Source organism: Salvelinus fontinalis, chromosome 11 (assembly GCF_029448725.1).
Source record: "Salvelinus fontinalis isolate EN_2023a chromosome 11, ASM2944872v1, whole genome shotgun sequence".
NCBI lineage: Eukaryota > Metazoa > Chordata > Actinopteri > Salmoniformes > Salmonidae > Salvelinus > Salvelinus fontinalis.
The window spans coordinates 56,164,559-56,183,511 of record NC_074675.1 but is presented as its reverse complement, the minus strand read 5'-3'; the positions used below and the strand labels follow the sequence as shown (position 1 = coordinate 56,183,511).

General features: G+C 45.8%; 1 protein-coding gene across 1 annotated transcript in view; it reads left to right on the top strand.

Moving 5' to 3' along the window:
* corin (corin, serine peptidase) overlaps positions 1-18,953 on the top strand; it is a 213,503-nt gene that overhangs the window by 62,726 nt on the left and 131,824 nt on the right. The gene's annotated exons all lie outside the window — the stretch shown is intronic.

Here is an 18,953-nt window from a genome sequence, read left to right as displayed (position 1 = left end):
GTCTCTCCTATTGTTGGTAGATAGTAGAACACACCCTGGTCTCTCCTATTGTTGGTAGATAGATAGTAGAACACACCCTGGTCTCTCCTATTGTTGGTAGATAGTAGAACACACCCTGGTCTCTCCTATTGTTGGTAGATAGTAGAACACACCCTGGTCTCTCCTGTTGTTGGTAGATAGTAGAACACACCCTGGTCTCTCCTGTTGTTGGTAGATAGTAGAACACACCCTGGTCTCTCCTATTGTTGGTAGATAGTAGAACACACCCTGGTCTCTCCTGGTGTTGGTAGATAGTAGAACACACCCTGGTCTCTCCTATTGTTGATAGATAGTAGAACACACCCTGGTCTCTCCTATTGTTGGTAGATAGTAGAACACACCCTGGTCTCTCCTGTTGTTGATAGATAGTAGAACACACCCTGGTCTCTCCTATTGTTGTTGATAGATAGTAGAACACACCCTGGTCTCTCCTGTTGTTGGTAGATAGTAGAACACACCCTGGTCTCTCCTATTGTTGATAGATAGTAGAACACACCCTGGTCTCTCCTATTGTTGGTAGATAGTAGAACACACCCTGGTCTCTCCTGTTGTTGGTAGATAGTAGAACACACCCTGGTCTCTCCTATTGTTGGTAGATAGTAGAACACACCCTGGTCTCTCCTATTGTTGATAGATAGTAGAACACACCCTGGTCTCTCCTGGTGTTGGTAGATAGTAGAACACACCCTGGTCTCTCCTGGTGTTGGTAGATAGTAGAACACACCCTGGTCTCTCCTATTGTTGGTAGATAGTAGAACACACCCTGGTCTCTCCTGGTGTTGGTAGATAGTAGAACACACCCTGGTCTCTCCTGGTGTTGGTAGATAGTAGAACACACCCTGGTCTCTCCTATTGTTGATAGATAGTAGAACACACCCTGGTCTCTCCTGGTGTTGGTAGATAGTAGAACACACCCTGGTCTCTCCTATTGTTGGTAGATAGTAGAACACACCCTGGTCTCTCCTATTGTTGGTAGATAGTAGAACACACCCTGGTCTCTCCTATTGTTGATAGACAGTAGAACACACCCTGGTCTCTCCTATTGTTGATAGATAGTAGAACACACCCTGGTCTCTCCTATTGTTGGTAGATAGTAGAACACACCCTGGGCTCTCCTGTTGTTGGTAGATAGTAGAACACACCCTGGTCTCTCCTATTGTTGGTAGATAGATAGTAGAACACACCCTGGTCTCTCCTATTGTTGGTAGGTAGATAGTAGAACACACCCTGGTCTCTCCTATTGTTGGTAGATAGATAGTAGAACACACCCTGGTCTCTCATATTGTTGGTAGATAGTAGAACACACCCTGGTCTCTCCTATTGTTGATAGATAGTAGAACACACCCTGGTCTCTCCTATTGTTGGTAGATAGTAGAACACACCCTGGTCTCTCCTATTGTTGGTAGATAGTAGAACACACCCTGGTCTCTCCTGGTGTTGGTAGATAGTAGAACACACCCTGGTCTCTCCTGTTGTTGGTAGATAGTAGAACACACCCTGGTCTCTCCTATTGTTGGTAGATAGTAGAACACACCCTGGTCTCTCCTATTGTTGGTAGATAGTAGAACACACCCTGGTCTCTCCTATTGTTGATAGATAGTAGAACACACCCTGGTCTCTCCTATTGTTGGTAGATAGTAGAACACACCCTGGTCTCTCCTGTTGTTGGTAGATAGTAGAACACACCCTGGTCTCCCCTATTGTTGGTAGATAGTAGAACACACCCTGGTCTCTCCTATTGTTGGTAGATAGTAGAACACACCCTGGTCTCTCCTGTTGTTGGTAGATAGTAGAACACACCCTGGTCTCTCCTATTGTTGATAGATAGTAGAACACACCCTGGTCTCTCCTGGTGTTGGTAGATAGTAGAACACACCCTGGTCTCTCCTGTTGTTGGTAGATAGTAGAACACACCCTGGTCTCTCCTGTTGTTGGTAGATAGTAGAACACACCCTGGTCTCTCCTGTTGTTGGTAGATAGTAGAACACACCCTGGTCTCTACTATTGTTGGTAGATAGTAGAACACACCCTGGTCTCTCCTGTTGTTGGTAGATAGATATTAGAACACACCCTGGTCTCTCCTGTTGTTGATAGATAGTAGAACACACCCTGGTCTCTCCTGTTGTTGATAGATAGTAGAACACACCCTGGTCTCTCCTGTTGTTGGTAGATAGATAGTAGAACACACCCTGGTCTCTCCTATTGTTGGTAGAACACACCCTGGTCTCTCCTATTGTTGGTAGATAGTAGAACACACCCTGGTCTCTCCTATTGTTGATAGATTGTAGAACACACCCTGGTCTCTCCTATTGTTGATAGATAGTAGAACACACCCTGGTCTCTCCTATTGTTGATAGATAGTAGAACACACCCTGGTCTCTCCTATTGTTGGTAGATAGTAGAACACACCCTGGTCTCTCCTATTGTTGGTAGATAGTAGAACACACCCTGGTCTCTCCTATTGTTGGTAGATAGTAGAACACACCCTGGTCTCTCCTATTGTTGGTAGATAGTAGAACACACCCTGGTCTCTCCTATTGTTGGTAGATAGTAGAACACACCCTGGTCTCTCCTGTTGTTGGTAGATAGTAGAACACACCCTGGTCTCTCCTGTTGTTGGTAGATAGTTTAACACACCCTGGTCTCTCCTGTTGTTGGTAGATAGTAGAACACACCCTGGTCTCTCCTGTTGTTGGTAGATAGATAGTAGAACACACCCTGGTCTCTCCTGTTGTTGGTAGATAGATAGTAGAACACAACCTGGTCTCTCCTGTTGTTGGTAGATAGATAGTAGAACACACCCTGATCTCTCCTATTGTTGGTAGATAGTAGAACACACCCTGGTCTCTCCTGTTGTTGGTAGATAGTAGAACACACCCTGGTCTCTCCTGTTGTTGGTAGATAGTAGAACACATCCTGGTCTCTCCTGTTGTTGGTAGATAGTAGAACACACCCTGGTCTCTCCTGTTGTTGGTAGATAGTAGAACACACCCTGGTCTCTCCTGTTGTTGGTAGATAGTAGAACACACCCTGGTCTCTCCTGTTGTTGGTAGATAGTAGAACACACCCTGGTCTCTCCTGTTGTTGATAGATAGTAGAACACACCCTGGTCTCTCCTATTGTTGGTAGATAGATAGTAGAACACACCCTGGTCTCTCCTATTGTTGGTAGATAGTAGTACACACCCTGGTCTCTCCTATTGTTGGTAGATAGTAGAACACACCCTGGTCTCTCCTATTGTTGGTAGATAGTAGAACACACCCTGGTCTCTCCTGTTGTTGGTAGATAGTAGAACACACCCTGGTCTCTCCTATTGTTGGTAGATAGTAGAACACACCCTGGTCTCTCCTATTGTTGGTAGATAGTAGAACACACCCTGGTCTCTCCTGTTGTTGGTAGATAGTAGAACACACCCTGGTCTCTCCTATTGTTGGTAGATAGATAGTAGTACACACCCTGGTCTCTCCTATTGTTGGTAGATAGATAGTAGAACACACCCTGATCTCTCCTATTGTTGGTAGATAGTAGAACACACCCTGGTCTCTCCTGTTGTTGGTAGATAGTAGAACACACCCTGGTCTCTCCTATTGTTGGTAGATAGATAGTAGTACACACCCTGGTCTCTCCTATTGTTGGTAGATAGATAGTAGAACACACCCTGATCTCTCCTATTGTTGGTAGATAGTAGAACACACCCTGGTCTCTCCTATTGTTGATAGATAGTAGAACACACCCTGGTCTCTCCTATTGTTGGTAGATAGTAGAACACACCCTGGTCTCTCCTGGTGTTTGTAGATAGTAGAGCACACCCTGGTCTCTCCTGTTGTTGGTAGATAGTAGAACACACCCTGGTCTCTCCTATTGTTGATAGATAGTAGAACACACCCTGGTCTCTCCTATTGTTGGTAGATAGTAGAACACACCCTGGTCTCTCCTGTTGTTGGTAGATAGTAGAACACACCCTGGTCTCTCCTATTGTTGGTAGATAGTAGAACACACCCTGGTCTCTCCTATTGTTGGTAGATAGATAGTAGAACACACCCTGGTCTCTCCTATTGTTGGTAGATAGTAGAACACACGCTGGTCTCTCCTGGTGTTGATAGATAGTAGAACACACCCTGGTCTCTCCTGTTGTTGGTAGATAGTAGAACACACCCTGGTCTCTCCTGTTGTTGGTAGATAGTAGAACACACCCTGGTCTCTCCTATTGTTGGTAGATAGTAGAACACACCCTGGTCTCTCCTGTTGTTCGTAGATAGTAGAACACACCCTGGTCTCTCCTGGTGTTGGTAGATAGTAGAACACACCCTGGTCTCTCCTGTTGTTGGTAGATAGTAGAACACACCCTGGTCTCTCCTATTGTTGATAGATAGTAGAACACACCCTGGTCTCTCCTATTGTTGGTAGATAGTAGAACACACCCTGGTCTCTCCTATTGTTGGTAGATAGATAGTAGAACACACCCTGGTCTCTCCTATTGTTGGTAGATAGACAGTAGAACACACCCTGGTCTCTCCTATTGTTGGTAGATAGTAGAACACACCCTGGTCTCTCCTGGTGTTGGTAGATAGTAGAACACACCCTGGTCTCTCCTATTGTTGGTAGATAGTAGAACACACCCTGGTCTCTCCTATTGTTGGTAGATAGTAGAACACACCCTGGTCTCTCCTGTTGTTGGTAGATAGTAGAACACACCCTGGTCTCTCCTGTTGTTGGTAGATAGTAGAACACACCCTGGTCTCTCCTGTTGTTGGTAGATAGTAGAACACACCCTGGTCTCTCCTATTGTTGGTAGATAGTAGAACACACCCTGGTCTCTCCTATTGTTGGTAGATAGTAGAACACACCCTGGTCTCTCCTATTGTTGATAGATAGTAGAACACACCCTGGTCTCTCCTATTGTTGATAGATAGTAGAACACACCCTGGTCTCTCCTATTGTTGGTAGATAGTAGAACACACCCTGGTCTCTCCTGGTGTTGGTAGATAGTAGAACACACCCTGGTCTCTCCTGGTGTTGGTAGATAGTAGAACACACCCTGGTCTCTCCTGGTGTTGGTAGATAGTAGAACACACCCTGGTCTCTCCTGTTGTTGGTAGATAGTAGAACACACCCTGGTCTCTCCTGTTGTTGGTAGATAGATAGTAGAACACACCCTGGTCTCTCCTGGTGTTGGTAGATAGTAGAACACACCCTGGTCTCTCCTGTTGTTGGTAGATAGTAGAACACACCCTGGTCTCTCCTGTTGTTGGTAGATAGTAGAACACACCCTGGTCTCTCCTATTGTTGGTAGATAGATAGTAGAACACACCCTGGTCTCTCCTATTGTTGGTAGATAGTAGAACACACCCTGGTCTCTCCTGTTGTTGGTAGATAGTAGAACACACCCTGGTCTCTCCTATTGTTGGTAGATAGTAGAACACACCCTGGTCTCTCCTGGTGTTGGTAGATAGTAGAACACACCCTGGTCTCTCCTATTGTTGGTAGATAGTAGAACACACCCTGGTCTCTCCTGTTGTTGGTAGATAGTAGAACACACCCTGGTCTCTCCTATTGTTGGTAGATAGATAGTAGAACGCACCCTGGTCTCTCCTATTGTTGGTAGATAGTAGAACACACCCTGGTCTCTCCTATTGTTGATAGATAGTAGAACACACCCTGGTCTCTCCTGTTGTTGGTAGATAGTAGAACATACCCTGGTCTCTCCTGTTGTTGGTAGATAGATAGTAGAACACACCCTGGTCTCTCCTGTTGTTGATAGATAGTAGAACACACCCTGGTCTCTCCTGTTGTTGGTAGATAGTAGAACACACCCTGGTCTCTCCTATTGTTGGTAGATAGTAGAACACACCCAGGTCTCTCCTGTTGTTGGTAGATAGTAGAACACACCCTGGTCTCTCCTGGTGTTGGTAGATAGTAGAACACACCCTGGTCTCTCCTGTTGTTGGTAGATAGTAGAACACACCCTGGTCTCTCCTGTTGTTGGTAGATAGATAGTAGAACACACCCTGGTCTCTCCTGGTGTTGGTAGATAGTAGAACACACCCTGGTCTCTCCTGTTGTTGGTAGATAGTAGAACACACCCTGGTCTCTCCTGTTGTTGGTAGATAGTAGAACACACCCTGGTCTCTCCTATTGTTGGTAGATAGATAGTAGAACACACCCTGGTCTCTCCTATTGTTGGTAGATAGTAGAACACACCCTGGTCTCTCCTGTTGTTGGTAGATAGTAGAACACACCCTGGTCTCTCCTATTGTTGGTAGATAGTAGAACACACCCTGGTCTCTCCTGTTGTTGGTAGATAGTAGAACACACCCTGGTCTCTCCTGTTGTTGGTAGATAGATAGTAGAACACACCCTGGTCTCTCCTGGTGTTGGTAGATAGTAGAACACACCCTGGTCTCTCCTGGTGTTGATAGATAGTAGAACGCACCCTGGTCTCTCCTATTGTTGGTAGATAGTAGAACACACCCTGGTCTCTCCTATTGTTGGTAGATAGATAGTAGAACACACCCTGGTCTCTCCTATTGTTGGTAGATAGTAGAACACACGCTGGTCTCTCCTGGTGTTGATAGATAGTAGAACACACCCTGGTCTCTCCTGTTGTTGGTAGATAGTAGAACACACCCTGGTCTCTCCTGTTGTTGGTAGATAGTAGAACACACCCTGGTCTCTCCTATTGTTGGTAGATAGTAGAACACACCCTGGTCTCTCCTATTGTTGGTAGATAGTAGAACACACCCTGGTCTCTCCTGGTGTTGGTAGATAGTAGAACACACCCTGGTCTCTCCTGTTGTTGGTAGATAGTAGAACACACCCTGGTCTCTCCTATTGTTGATAGATAGTAGAACACACCCTGGTCTCTCCTATTGTTGGTAGATAGTAGAACACACCCTGGTCTCTCCTATTGTTGGTAGATAGATAGTAGAACACACCCTGGTCTCTCCTATTGTTGGTAGATAGACAGTAGAACACACCCTGGTCTCTCCTATTGTTGGTAGATAGTAGAACACACCCTGGTCTCTCCTGGTGTTGGTAGATAGTAGAACACACCCTGGTCTCTCCTATTGTTGGTAGATAGTAGAACACACCCTGGTCTCTCCTATTGTTGGTAGATAGTAGAACACACCCTGGTCTCTCCTGTTGTTGGTAGATAGTAGAACACACCCTGGTCTTTCCTGTTGTTGGTAGATAGTAGAACACACCCTGGTCTCTCCTGTTGTTGGTAGATAGTAGAACACACCCTGGTCTCTCCTATTGTTGGTAGATAGTAGAACACACCCTGGTCTCTCCTATTGTTGGTAGATAGTAGAACACACCCTGGTCTCTCCTATTGTTGATAGATAGTAGAACACACCCTGGTCTCTCCTATTGTTGATAGATAGTAGAACACACCCTGGTCTCTCCTATTGTTGGTAGATAGTAGAACACACCCTGGTCTCTCCTGGTGTTGGTAGATAGTAGAACACACCCTGGTCTCTCCTGGTGTTGGTAGATAGTAGAACACACCCTGGTCTCTCCTGGTGTTGGTAGATAGTAGAACACACCCTGGTCTCTCCTGTTGTTGGTTGATAGTAGAACACACCCTGGTCTCTCCTGTTGTTGGTAGATAGATAGTAGAACACACCCTGGTCTCTCCTGGTGTTGGTAGATAGTAGAACACACCCTGGTCTCTCCTGTTGTTGGTAGATAGTAGAACACACCCTGGTCTCTCCTGTTGTTGGTAGATAGTAGAACACACCCTGGTCTCTCCTATTGTTGGTAGATAGATAGTAGAACACACCCTGGTCTCTCCTATTGTTGGTAGATAGTAGAACACACCCTGGTCTCTCCTGTTGTTGGTAGATAGTAGAACACACCCTGGTCTCTCCTATTGTTGGTAGATAGTAGAACACACCCTGGTCTCTCCTATTGTTGGTAGATAGATAGTAGAACACACCCTGGTCTCTCCTATTGTTGGTAGATAGTAGAACACACGCTGGTCTCTCCTGGTGTTGATAGATAGTAGAACACACCCTGGTCTCTCCTGTTGTTGGTAGATAGTAGAACACACCCTGGTCTCTCCTGTTGTTGGTAGATAGTAGAACACACCCTGGTCTCTCCTATTGTTGGTAGGTAGACAGTAGTACACACCCTGGTCTCTCCTGGTGTTGGTAGATAGTAGAACACACCCTGGTCTCTCCTGGTGTTGGTAGATAGTAGAACACACCCTGGTCTCTCCTGTTGTTGGTAGATAGTAGAACACACCCTGGTCTCTCCTATTGTTGATAGATAGTAGAACACACCCTGGTCTCTCCTATTGTTGGTAGATAGTAGAACACACCCTGGTCTCTCCTATTGTTGGTAGATAGATAGTAGAACACACCCTGGTCTCTCCTATTGTTGGTAGATAGACAGTAGAACACACCCTGGTCTCTCCTATTGTTGGTAGATAGTAGAACACACCCTGGTCTCTCCTGGTGTTGGTAGATAGTAGAACACACCCTGGTCTCTCCTATTGTTGGTAGATAGTAGAACACACCCTGGTCTCTCCTATTGTTGGTAGATAGTAGAACACACCCTGGTCTCTCCTGTTGTTGGTAGATAGTAGAACACACCCTGGTCTCTCCTGTTGTTGGTAGATAGTAGAACACACCCTGGTCTCTCCTGTTGTTGGTAGATAGTAGAACACACCCTGGTCTCTCCTATTGTTGGTAGATAGTAGAACACACCCTGGTCTCTCCTATTGTTGGTAGATAGTAGAACACACCCTGGTCTCTCCTATTGTTGATAGATAGTAGAACACACCCTGGTCTCTCCTATTGTTGATAGATAGTAGAACACACCCTGGTCTCTCCTATTGTTGGTAGATAGTAGAACACACCCTGGTCTCTCCTGGTGTTGGTAGATAGTAGAACACACCCTGGTCTCTCCTGGTGTTGGTAGATAGTAGAACACACCCTGGTCTCTCCTGGTGTTGGTAGATAGTAGAACACACCCTGGTCTCTCCTGTTGTTGGTTGATAGTAGAACACACCCTGGTCTCTCCTGTTGTTGGTAGATAGATAGTAGAACACACCCTGGTCTCTCCTGGTGTTGGTAGATAGTAGAACACACCCTGGTCTCTCCTGTTGTTGGTAGATAGTAGAACACACCCTGGTCTCTCCTGTTGTTGGTAGATAGTAGAACACACCCTGGTCTCTCCTATTGTTGGTAGATAGATAGTAGAACACACCCTGGTCTCTCCTATTGTTGGTAGATAGTAGAACACACCCTGGTCTCTCCTGTTGTTGGTAGATAGTAGAACACACCCTGGTCTCCCCTATTGTTGGTAGATAGTAGAACACACCCTGGTCTCTCCTGGTGTTGGTAGATAGTAGAACACACCCTGGTCTCTCCTATTGTTGGTAGATAGTAGAACACACCCTGGTCTCTCCTGTTGTTGGTAGATAGTAGAACACACCCTGGTCTCTCCTATTGTTGGTAGATAGATAGTAGAACACACCCTGGTCTCTCCTATTGTTGGTAGATAGTAGAACACACCCTGGTCTCTCCTATTGTTGATAGATAGTAGAACACACCCTGGTCTCTCCTGTTGTTGGTAGATAGTAGAACACACCCTGGTCTCTCCTGTTGTTGGTAGATAGTAGAACACACCCTGGTCTCTCCTGTTGTTGATAGATAGTAGAACACACCCTGGTCTCTCCTGTTGTTGGTAGATAGTAGAACACACCCTGGTCTCTCCTATTGTTGGTAGATAGTAGAACACACCCTGGTCTCTCCTGTTGTTGGTAGATAGTAGAACACACCCTGGTCTCTCCTGGTGTTGGTAGATAGTAGAACACACCCTGGTCTCTCCTGTTGTTGGTAGATAGTAGAACACACCCTGGTCTCTCCTGTTGTTGGTAGATAGATAGTAGAACACACCCTGGTCTCTCCTGGTGTTGGTAGATAGTAGAACACACCCTGGTCTCTCCTGTTGTTGGTAGATAGTAGAACACACCCTGGTCTCTCCTGTTGTTGGTAGATAGTAGAACACACCCTGGTCTCTCCTATTGTTGGTAGATAGATAGTAGAACACACCCTGGTCTCTCCTATTGTTGGTAGATAGTAGAACACACCCTGGTATCTCCTGTTGTTGGTAGATAGTAGAACACACCCTGGTCTCTCCTATTGTTGGTAGATAGTAGAACACACCCTGGTCTCTCCTGTTGTTGGTAGATAGTAGAACACACCCTGGTCTCTCCTGTTGTTGGTAGATAGATAGTAGAACACACCCTGGTCTCTCCTGGTGTTGGTAGATAGTAGAACACACCCTGGTCTCTCCTGTTGTTGGTAGATAGTAGAACACACCCTGGTCTCTCCTGTTGTTGGTAGATAGTAGAACACACCCTGGTCTCTCCTATTGTTGGTAGATAGATAGTAGAACACACCCTGGTCTCTCCTATTGTTGGTAGATAGTAGAACACACCCTGGTCTCTCCTGTTGTTGGTAGATAGTAGAACACACCCTGGTCTCTCCTATTGTTGGTAGATAGTAGAACACACCCTGGTCTCTCCTGGTGTTGGTAGATAGTAGAACACACCCTGGTCTCTCCTATTGTTGGTAGATAGTAGAACACACCCTGGTCTCTCCTGTTGTTGGTAGATAGTAGAACACACCCTGGTCTCTCCTATTGTTGGTAGATAGATAGTAGAACACACCCTGGTCTCTCCTAATGTTGGTAGATAGTAGAACACACCCTGGTCTCTCCTATTGTTGATAGATAGTAGAACACACCCTGGTCTCTCCTGTTGTTGGTAGATAGTAGAACACACCCTGGTCTCTCCTGTTGTTGGTAGATAGATAGTAGAACACACCCTGGTCTCTCCTGTTGTTGATAGATAGTAGAACACACCCTGGTCTCTCCTGTTGTTGGTAGATAGTAGAACACACCCTGGTCTCTCCTATTGTTGGTAGATAGATAGTAGAACACACCCTGGTCTCTCCTATTGTTGGTAGATAGTAGAACACACCCTGGTCTCTCCTATTGTTGATAGATAGTAGAACACACCCTGGTCTCTCCTGTTGTTGGTAGATAGTAGAACACACCCTGGTCTCTCCTGTTGTTGGTAGATAGATAGTAGAACGCACCCTGGTCTCTCCTATTGTTGGTAGATAGTAGAACACACCCTGGTCTCTCCTATTGTTGATAGATAGTAGAACACACCCTGGTCTCTCCTGTTGTTGGTAGATAGTAGAACACACCCTGGTCTCTCCTGTTGTTGGTAGATAGTAGAACACACCCTGGTCTCTCCTGTTGTTGGTAGATAGTAGAACACACCCTGGTCTCTCCTATTGTTGGTAGATAGTAGAACACACCCTGGTCTCTCCTGTTGTTGGTAGATAGTAGAACACACCCTGGTCTCTCCTGGTGTTGGTAGATAGTAGAACACACCCTGGTCTCTCCTGTTGTTGGTAGATAGTAGAACACACCCTGGTCTCTCCTGTTGTTGGTAGATAGATAGTAGAACACACCCTGGTCTCTCCTGGTGTTGGTAGATAGTAGAACACACCCTGGTCTCTCCTGTTGTTGGTAGATAGTAGAACACACCCTGGTCTCTCCTGTTGTTGGTAGATAGTAGAACACACCCTGGTCTCTCCTATTGTTGGTAGATAGATAGTAGAACACACCCTGGTCTCTCCTATTGTTGGTAGATAGTAGAACACACCCTGGTCTCTCCTGTTGTTGGTAGATAGTAGAACACACCCTGGTCTCTCCTATTGTTGGTAGATAGTAGAACACACCCTGGTCTCTCCTGTTGTTGGTAGATAGTAGAACACACCCTGGTCTCTCCTGTTGTTGGTAGATAGATAGTAGAACACACCCTGGTCTCTCCTGGTGTTGGTAGATAGTAGAACACACCCTGGTCTCTCCTGGTGTTGATAGATAGTAGAACGCACCCTGGTCTCTCCTGTTGTTGGTAGATAGTAGAACACACCCTGGTCTCTCCTATTGTTGGTAGATAGATAGTAGAACACACCCTGGTCTCTCCTATTGTTGGTAGATAGTAGAACACACGCTGGTCTCTCCTGGTGTTGATAGATAGTAGAACACACCCTGGTCTCTCCTGTTGTTGGTAGATAGTAGAACACACCCTGGTCTCTCCTGTTGTTGGTAGATAGTAGAACACACCCTGGTCTCTCCTATTGTTGGTAGATAGTAGAACACACCCTGGTCTCTCCTATTGTTGGTAGATAGTAGAACACACCCTGGTCTCTCCTGGTGTTGGTAGATAGTAGAACACACCCTGGTCTCTCCTGTTGTTGGTAGATAGTAGAACACACCCTGGTCTCTCCTATTGTTGATAGATAGTAGAACACACCCTGGTCTCTCCTATTGTTGGTAGATAGTAGAACACACCCTGGTCTCTCCTGTTGTTGGTAGATAGATAGTAGAACACACCCTGGTCTCTCCTATTGTTGGTAGATAGACAGTAGAACACACCCTGGTCTCTCCTATTGTTGGTAGATAGTAGAACACACCCTGGTCTCTCCTGGTGTTGGTAGATAGTAGAACACACCCTGGTCTCTCCTATTGTTGGTAGATAGTAGAACACACCCTGGTCTCTCCTATTGTTGGTAGATAGTAGAACACACCCTGGTCTCTCCTGTTGTTGGTAGATAGTAGAACACACCCTGGTCTCTCCTGTTGTTGGTAGATAGTAGAACACACCCTGGTCTCTCCTGTTGTTGGTAGATAGTAGAACACACCCTGGTCTCTCCTATTGTTGGTAGATAGTAGAACACACCCTGGTCTCTCCTATTGTTGGTAGATAGTAGAACACACCCTGGTCTCTCCTATTGTTGATAGATAGTAGAACACACCCTGGTCTCTCCTATTGTTGATAGATAGTAGAACACACCCTGGTCTCTCCTATTGTTGGTAGATAGTAGAACACACCCTGGTCTCTCCTGGTGTTGGTAGATAGTAGAACACACCCTGGTCTCTCCTGGTGTTGGTAGATAGTAGAACACACCCTGGTCTCTCCTGGTGTTGGTAGATAGTAGAACACACCCTGGTCTCTCCTGTTGTTGGTTGATAGTAGAACACACCCTGGTCTCTCCTGTTGTTGGTAGATAGATAGTAGAACACACCCTGGTCTCTCCTGGTGTTGGTAGATAGTAGAACACACCCTGGTCTCTCCTGTTGTTGGTAGATAGTAGAACACACCCTGGTCTCTCCTGTTGTTGGTAGATAGTAGAACACACCCTGGTCTCTCCTATTGTTGGTAGATAGATAGTAGAACACACCCTGGTCTCTCCTATTGTTGGTAGATAGTAGAACACACCCTGGTCTCTCCTGTTGTTGGTAGATAGTAGAACACACCCTGGTCTCTCCTATTGTTGGTAGATAGTAGAACACACCCTGGTCTCTCCTGGTGTTGGTAGATAGTAGAACACACCCTGGTCTCTCCTATTGTTGGTAGATAGTAGAACACACCCTGGTCTCTCCTGTTGTTGGTAGATAGTAGAACACACCCTGGTCTCTCCTATTGTTGGTAGATAGATAGTAGAACACACCCTGGTCTCTCCTATTGTTGGTAGATAGTAGAACACACCCTGGTCTCTCCTATTGTTGATAGATAGTAGAACACACCCTGGTCTCGCCTGTTGTTGGTAGATAGTAGAACACACCCTGGTCTCTCCTGTTGTTGGTAGATAGATAGTAGAACACACCCTGGTCTCTCCTGTTGTTGATAGATAGTAGAACACACCCTGGTCTCTCCTGTTGTTGGTAGATAGTAGAACACACCCTGGTCTCTCCTATTGTTGGTAGATAGTAGAACACACCCTGGTCTCTCCTGTTGTTGGTAGATAGTAGAACACACCCTGGTCTCTCCTGGTGTTGGTAGATAGTAGAACACACCCTGGTCTCTCCTGTTGTTGGTAGATAGTAGAACACACCCTGGTCTCTCCTGTTGTTGGTAGATAGATAGTAGAACACACCCTGGTCTCTCCTGGTGTTGGTAGATAGTAGAACACACCCTGGTCTCTCCTGTTGTTGGTAGATAGTAGAACACACCCTGGTCTCTCCTGTTGTTGGTAGATAGTAGAACACACCCTGGTCTCTCCTATTGTTGGTAGATAGATAGTAGAACACACCCTGGTCTCTCCTATTGTTGGTAGATAGTAGAACACACCCTGGTCTCTCCTGTTGTTGGTAGATAGTAGAACACACCCTGGTCTCTCCTATTGTTGGTAGATAGTAGAACACACCCTGGTCTCTCCTGTTGTTGGTAGATAGTAGAACACACCCTGGTCTCTCCTATTGTTGGTAGATAGTAGAACACACCCTGGTCTCTCCTATTGTTGATAGATAGTAGAACACACCCTGGTCTCTCCTGTTGTTGGTAGATAGTAGAACACACCCTGGTCTCTCCTATTGTTGATAGATAGTAGAACACACCCTGGTCTCTCCTGTTGTTGGTAGATAGATAGTAGAACACACCCTGGTCTCTCCTGGTGTTGGTAGATAGTAGAACACACCCTGGTCTCTCCTGTTGTTGGTAGATAGTAGAACACACCCTGGTCTCTCCTGTTGTTGGTAGATAGTAGAACACACCCTGGTCTCTCCTATTGTTGGTAGATAGATAGTAGAACACACCCTGGTCTCTCCTATTGTTGGTAGATAGTAGAACACACCCTGGTCTCTCCTGTTGTTGGTAGATAGTAGAACACACCCTGGTCTCTCCTATTTTTGGTAGATAGTAGAACACACCCTGGTCTCTCCTGGTGTTGGTAGATAGTAGAACACACCCTGGTCTCTCCTATTGTTGGTAGATAGTAGAACACACCCTGGTCTCTCCTGTTGTTGGTAGATAGTAGAACACACCCTGGTCTCTCCTATTGTTGGTAGATAGATAGTAGAACACACCCTGGTCTCTCCTATTGTTGGTAGATAGTAGAACACACCCTGGTCTCTCCTATTGTTGATAGATAGTAGAACACACCCTGGTCTCTCCTGTTGTTGGTAGATAGTAGAACACACCCTGGTCTCTCCTGTTGTTGGTAGATAGATAGTAGAACACACCCTGGTCTCTCCTATTGTTGATAGATAGTAGAACACACCCTGGTCTCTCCTGTTGTTGGTAGATAGTAGAACACACCCTGGTCTCTCCTATTGTTGATAGATAGTAGAACACACCCTGGTCTCTCCTGTTGTTGGTAGATAGATAGTAGAACACACCCTGGTCTCTCCTGGTGTTGGTAGATAGTAGAACACACCCTGGTCTCTCCTGTTGTTGGTAGATAGTAGAACACACCCTGGTCTCTCCTGTTGTTGGTAGATAGTAGAACACAACCTGGTCTCTCCTATTGTTGGTAGATAGATAGTAGAACACACCCTGGTCTCTCCTATTGTTGGTAGATAGTAGAACACACCCTGGTCTCTCCTGTTGTTGGTAGATAGTAGAACACACCCTGGTCTCTCCTATTTTTGGTAGATAGTAGAACACTCCCTGGTCTCTCCTGGTGTTGGTAGATAGTAGAACACACCCTGGTCTCTCCTATTGTTGGTAGATAGTAGAACACACCCTGGTCTCTCCTGTTGTTGGTAGATAGTAGAACACACCCTGGTCTCTCCTATTGTTGGTAGATAGATAGTAGAACACACCCTGGTCTCTCCTATTGTTGGTAGATAGTAGAACACACCCTGGTCTCTCCTATTGTTGATAGATAGTAGAACACACCCTGGTCTCTCCTGTTGTTGGTAGATAGTAGAACACACCCTGGTCTCTCCTGTTGTTGGTAGATAGATAGTAGAACACACCCTGGTCTCTCCTGTTGTTGATAGATAGTAGAACACACCCTGGTCTCTCCTGTTGTTGGTAGATAGTAGAACACACCCTGGTCTCTCCTATTGTTGGTAGATAGATAGTAGAACACACCCTGGTCTCTCCTATTGTTGGTAGATAGTAGAACACACCCTGGTCTCTCCTATTGTTGATAGATAGTAGAACACACCCTGGTCTCTCCTGTTGTTGATAGATAGTAGAACACACCCTGGTCTCTCCTGTTGTTGGTAGATAGATAGTAGAACACACCCTGGTCTCTCCTATTGTTGGTAGATAGTAGAACACACCCTGGTCTCTCCTGTTGTTGGTAGATAGTAGAACACACCCTGGTCTCTCCTGGTGTTGGTAGATAGTAGAACACACCCTGGTCTCTCCTGTTGTTGGTAGATAGTAGAACACACCCTGGTCTCTCCTGTTGTTGGTAGATAGATAGTAGAACACACCCTGGTCTCTCCTGGTGTTGGTAGATAGTAGAACACACCCTGGTCTCTCCTGTTGTTGGTAGATAGTAGAACACACCCTGGTCTCTCCTGTTGTTGGTAGATAGTAGAACACACCCTGGTCTCTCCTATTGTTGGTAGATAGATAGTAGAACACACCCTGGTCTCTCCTATTGTTGGTAGATAGTAGAACACACCCTGGTCTCTCCTGTTGTTGGTAGATAGTAGAACACACCCTGGTGTCTCCTATTGTTGGTAGATAGTAGAACACACCCTGGTCTCTCCTGTTGTTGGTAGATAGTAGAACACACCCTGGTCTCTCCTGTTGTTGGTAGATAGATAGTAGAACACACCCTGGTCTCTCCTGGTGTTGGTAGATAGTAGAACACACCCTGGTCTCTCCTGTTGTTGGTAGATAGTAGAACACACCCTGGTCTCTCCTATTGTTGGTAGATAGATAGTAGAACACACCCTGGTCTCTCCTATTGTTGGTAGATAGTAGAACACACCCTGGTCTCTCCTGTTGTTGGTAGATAGTAGAACACACCCTGGTCTCTCCTATTGTTGGTAGATAGTAGAACACACCCTGGTCTCTCCTGGTGTTGGTAGATAGTAGAACACACCCTGGTCTCTCCTATTGTTGGTAGATAGTAGAACACACCCTGGTCTCTCCTGTTGTTGGTAGATAGTAGAACACACCCTGGTCTCTCCTATTGTTGGTAGATAGATAGTAGAACACACCCTGGTCTCTCCTATTGTTGGTAGATAGTAGAACACACCCTGGTCTCTCCTATTGTTGATAGATAGTAGAACACACCCTGGTCTCTCCTGTTGTTGGTAGATAGTAGAACACACCCTGGTCTCTCCTGTTGTTGGTAGATAGATAGTAGAACACACCCTGGTCTCTCCTGTTGTTGATAGATAGTAGAACACACCCTGGTCTCTCCTGTTGTTGGTAGATAGTAGAACACACCCTGGTCTCTCCTATTGTTGGTAGATAGTAGAACACACCCTGGTCTCTCCTGTTGTTGGTAGATAGTAGAACACACCCTGGTCTCTCCTATTGTTGATAGATAGTAGAACACACCCTGGTCTCTCCTGTTGTTGGTAGATAGTAGAACACACCCTGGTCTCTCCTGTTGTTGGTAGATAGTAGAACACACCCTGGTCTCTCCTGTTGTTGGTAGATAGTAGAACACACCCTGGTCTCTCCTGTTGTTGGTAGATAGTAGAACACACCCTGGTCTCTCCTGTTGTTGGTAGATAGTAGAACACACCCTGGTCTCTCCTATTGTTGGTAGATAGTAGAACACACCCTGGTCTCTCATATTGTTGGTAGATAGTAGAACACACCCTGGTCTCTCCTATTGTTGGTAGATAGTAGAACACACCCTGGTCTCTCCTGTTGTTGGTAGATAGATAGTAGAACACACCCTGGTCTCTCCTATTGTTGGTAGATAGATAGTAGAACACACCCTGGTCTCTCCTGTTGTTGGTAGATAGTAGTACACACCCTGGTCTCTCCTGTTGTTGGTAGGTAGATAGTAGAACACACCCTGGTCTCTCCTGGTGTTGGTAGATAGTAGAACACACCCTGGTCTCTCCTATTGTTGGTAGATAGTAGAACACACCCTGGTCTCTCCTGGTGTTGGTAGATAGATAGTAGAACACACCCTGGTCTCTCCTATTGTTGGTAGATAGTAGAACACACCCTGGTCTCTCCTGGTGTAGGTAGATAGATAGTAGAACACACCCTGGTCTCTCCTATTGTTGGTAGATAGATAGTAGAACACACCCTGGTCTCTCCTGGTGTTTGTAGATAGTAGAACACACCCTGGTCTCTCCTGTTGCTGGTAGATAGATAGTAGAACACACCCTGGTCTCTCCTATTGTTGGTAGATAGATAGTAGAACACACCCTGGTCTCTCCTATTGTTGGTAGATAGATAGTAGAACACACCCTGGTCTCTCCTGGTGTTGGTAGATAGTAGAACACACCCTGGTCTCTCCTGGTGTTGGTAGATAGTAGAACACACCCTGGTCTCTCCTATTGTTGATAGATAGTAGAACACACCCTGGTCTCTCCTGGTGTTGGTAGATAGTAGAACACACCCTGGTCTCTCCTATTGTTGATAGATAGTAGAACACACCCTGGTCTCTCCTGTTGTTGGTAGATAGTAGAACACACCCTGGTCTCTCCTATTGTTGGTAGATAGTAGAACACACCCTGGTCTCTCCTATTGTTGGTAGGTAGACAGTAGTACACACCCTGGTCTCTCCTGGTGTTGGTAGATAGTAGAACACACCCTGGTCTCTCCTATTGTTGGTAGATAGTAGAACACACCCTGGTCTCTCCTATTGTTGATAGATAGTAGAACACACCCTGGTCTCTCCTATTGTTGGTAGATAGTAGAACACACCCTGGTCTCTCCTATTGTTGGTAGATAGTAGAACACACCCTGGTCTCTCCTATTGTTGGTAGATAGTAGAACACACCCTGGTCTCTCCTATTGTTGGTAGATAGATAGTAGAACACACCCTGGTCTCTCCTATTGTTGATAGATAGTAGAACACACCCTGGTCTCTCCTATTGTTGGTAGATAGTAGAACACACCCTGGTCTCTCCTATTGTTGGTAGATAGTAGAACACACCCTGGTCTC